The sequence below is a fragment of the Mesocricetus auratus genome, unplaced genomic scaffold, assembly GCF_017639785.1.
Source record: "Mesocricetus auratus isolate SY011 unplaced genomic scaffold, BCM_Maur_2.0 Super-Scaffold_100013, whole genome shotgun sequence".
In the NCBI taxonomy this organism is placed as follows: domain Eukaryota; kingdom Metazoa; phylum Chordata; class Mammalia; order Rodentia; family Cricetidae; genus Mesocricetus; species Mesocricetus auratus.
In genome coordinates, this window is record NW_024429196.1 from 44686790 (window position 1) to 44690605 (window position 3816).

At 45.1% G+C, this 3816-nt stretch overlaps 2 non-coding genes across 2 annotated transcripts; one reads left to right on the forward strand and one right to left on the reverse strand.

The window, feature by feature from the left end:
• Window positions 1–1163: 1163 nt before the first annotated feature.
• Window positions 1164–1236, reverse strand: Trnar-ccg. Its single transcript has one exon. It is a non-coding gene; the product is annotated as a tRNA-Arg (tRNA).
• Window positions 1237–3365: 2129 nt separating this feature from the next.
• Window positions 3366–3437, forward strand: Trnaa-agc. Its single transcript has one exon. It is a non-coding gene; the product is annotated as a tRNA-Ala (tRNA).
• The last annotated feature ends 379 nt before the right edge of the window (window positions 3438–3816 follow it).

A 3816-nucleotide genomic window follows, 5' to 3' on the forward strand; every position in this document is an offset into this window, starting at 1 on the left:
ACAGCATCCAGAAGGACATCCCCCATCACACCCCCTAGTAGTTCCATTTCCCTGTGAGATTATGGGAGCCAGTTACATTCAAACTACCACAGTAGTTTAACAACAGAAATTAATCTTCTGCAAAAGATGAAGATTCCTTGGATTCAGTTTCTTGTGGGGGCTCTTTGTATCTATAAATGGTCAACTTCTTGCTATGTTCTCACATGGCATAGATGAGAGACCTCTCTCCCATCTAAAAGAGTCTTTGATTCCATTCAGGAACCCTCTACTCCCACAGCACCATTCAATTAACCTCTGTAAAGGCTGCATCTCTAATTGCCACGTTGGTGGTAGTGGTTGTTATCAACTTAAGATATTTTTGTGGGGGAGGGGATGCCCAATTCAATCTTTATCTCATCTACTGTTTCACTATTACCTTTTTCTTTTTTTTTTTTCATTTGAGATAAGACTTTCACAATCCTCCTGCTTTTGCTTCTAAAATGCTTGAATTACCAGTGTGTGATACCACATCTGACTTTTATTACTATCATCCAATGAAGAAATTTTCAGTATCAAAAAAGTACAAGGAATGTGAACACAGAAGAGAAACTACCATATTTAGCATTAAGAACTGAAAACCATGCTAACATTTCTTTTCACCAAGATCCCTGTGCCAGTTAGGGTTTTTGTTTGTTTGTTTTGTACTCCCCTCCTTTTCTTTAATTGTTTTACACACACACACACACACACACACACACACACGCACACACACACACACACACACTTCTATATATATAAATGACAAGCTGCTCAGTTCGTATAACGTTACTTTTATGCATATTATTTCATGACTGACTACTTGACATTGGCTAACCAGTAGGGTCTCCTCTCTGAGGAAGACTACTTCTCCTGCCCTCAGTTGATTGTTGTTCTTTGTCTAGAGTTGAGGCCAGGTGAGGTTTCTCCCTTCCTTGTTCAGGTGTTGTTAAAGAAACCCTGGACTAGTTTAGCCTTTTCCTTGGTAAGGCAGTTGTTACATAGGAAACACTACAAGTACACAGTTAAACACGAACTCCAACTATCAGCAAAAACTGTCAGGCCAAGATGCGAGAACTACAGGAAGGAAAACATCTTTCAAATTCTCAGAAGACAAAAACAGTGAAACAAGAAAATTAAAAACCTAACGACCACGAAGGGACTCGAACCCTCAATCTTCTGATCCGGAATCAGACGCCTTATCCATTAGGCCACGCGGCCGAGCGGTGGATATGGGTGACCACGTAACAGTCAAACTAAACGTGACCGATAGGGGTGGGGTTTCTACTGGAAATAGCAAAGATTCAGTATAATCAAAAGTTCCTAGTTAGGAATCAAAATTTACAGAGACTTCTGAAATGCAGATTTGAGGAGTTGTAAGCTAGCTAGCAGGTAGCTCAATGCTTCCTCCGTATAAACGCGGTTAAGTTTCCTATGATCCTAAAGCACAGAGATGGTCAGCCAGAACTTAAGGGACCATGGAATGCAAAGGAGAGAGGGAGCAACACTGGTGTATGGAGGATGGGAATCAGAAAGGATTTGCAGTGGGCGAGCTTTAAAGGAAGCTTGTGTGAAAGTACGAAGTTGGCTTAAGACTGGGGAAAAAGTGGTTCCTAAGTTTGCGAAGTCAGTTTAGAAAGGATGGAGAAAATGCAATCCCTGGGAGGTGGGGGCAAGAGACCCGAGAGCTCAAGGTCATCCTCAAATACCAAGAGTTCTGGGCTACACACAAGCCTGCCTACAAGAGATCCTGTCCCCAAAAACAAAAGAGTAATGCGAAAAACAAAGAATATTCTACTTTGAGGCTCAAACGATCTGAAGTTATCACCTCTTAAGCTGTGCTTGGAGTCTTGGGAATTCAGCACAGTGCTCAGCCATGAATCTATTTTGGTTTGAGGAGTTTTCTGGACTTTTTCCTAAAATACTTTAATGGTCAGTTGGTTGACTTCATTGATATACAACCCACAGACTAAGAGTCTCCTATAAATAGAAATTGGAATCTGCAGGACACATTCTAACTGTGCTGAGTTCAGTGAGCTACAAAAGATGCCTGTGGTGGACTCCCTCCTCTGTTTATTACTTTGTAGCTAACATATCAGTTTACTTAAAAATAATAATAAAAGACAGAGTCTCAGTATGTGACTCATGCTAGACTGTAGCCTCAGTCTTCCCGCTTCAGACTCCTAATTGGGAGTACATGCACCATCATCATCATCACTAAGACACCCATTATTTTAGGTGTTCACTTTCATTTATTCTGTTTGTATAAAACGTACTGTGTAGGCACAGGACGAAATATTCTGTGGTTAGATCTTGAGTTTAGTTGGTGTGCTGGATGGTTTTATGTCAACTTGACACAGTTTAGAGTCATCTGAGAGCAGGGAGCCTCGATTAAGAAAACGCTTCCATAAGTTCAGGTTGTAGGCATGCCTATAGAGCATTTTCTTAGTATTGATGGGGACAGGCCAAGCCCTGGGCTGGTGGCACCCCTGGGCTGGTGCTCCTGAGTCTTTAGGAAAGCAGGCTGAGCAAACTAGGAAGAGCAAGCCATTAAGCGGCACCCCTCCACGGCTCCTGCCTCCAGTCCCTGACTTGTTTGAGGTTCTGTCCAGACTTCTGTCAATGACGGACAGTGGAAGTGTAAGCCAAATAGACCCTTTGCTCGCCAATTATCTTTGGTCATGGTGTTTCATCACAGCAATAGTAACCCTAACTAAGACAGTTGGACGTCTTCTGACCACTCTTGCAGAGTTATAAGCAAGAGGCACGAAAATTGGTGTACCAAGTCCGAGAGAACCGGAGAGCGCTTGAGCTTGCTTCAGGAGCATCAGCTGCCGGGCACGGAGGGATGTGCAGATAACCACTTCCGCGTCTGTTTCTTGATGGAGACTTGAGAGTGGGGGAGTCGGCGCGGTGAGTAGGGAGGGGTGGTGGGGTTCGGCCCGGTGCCCTGGAGCCTGCTGCTTCCCGGGGTCTACATGAGACAGCACCCTGCTGACAGCCCGTCCACAGTCAACTACGCTTTCCCTCCAGCTTGCTTTGCCCTCTTGACTTTCCGTCAACGACCTGCAGTGTCTGCTACCTTTCACGGCAGAAGTCAGCATTCAGATCCCTCTCTGAAGCAGCCTGGTAGAAGGCCTGTTTTCCGCCCCAGGTGACAGGTCATGGAAGGTCCCCTGGTGGAGATCCAGACTTTGCAGATCACCTTGTGTTTTCCTTGTTCTGGCTTGTGTTCCACATAGTACCCGAGACGCAGGGCTTAGTATATATTACAAATTAATTGCAGGACACCTGTCTGCTGGAATGGCAATATCCAGTCATAGGAATATTTTGAGGGTGCCGGCTACCGAGGGGGTGTAGCTCAGTGGTAGAGCGCGTGCTTAGCATGCACGAGGCCCCGGGTTCAATCCCCGGCACCTCCAGTTTTCAAGGTGTAGACATAATGTGCTTTACACATGACGTTTTTTCGGATCAGGATGTTCACTCCACACGGGCAGACACAAAGACAATGAATGACCTGTCTCTGTCTAGTCTTCTGTCATTCGTTTTATATCCAGGCGCTCCGATCCACAACACCGAATGGCGAAAGGCCTTGATACAGTAGGGGGCAGGAGAGGATACAGTAGGGGGCAGGAGAGGAATAGGAAAGACTGGAGGGACGGAGGGAAGAAAGAGCAACCCACAGTGGAAAACGGGAAACTTTCTCTCTCATTTTCCCCACTGCAACTTCCCCTTCGTTGATCTTCCACCTGGTTCCTGTCATCTTCCATTTTTGTGTTTTGTGTGCATTCGAGTAATTTA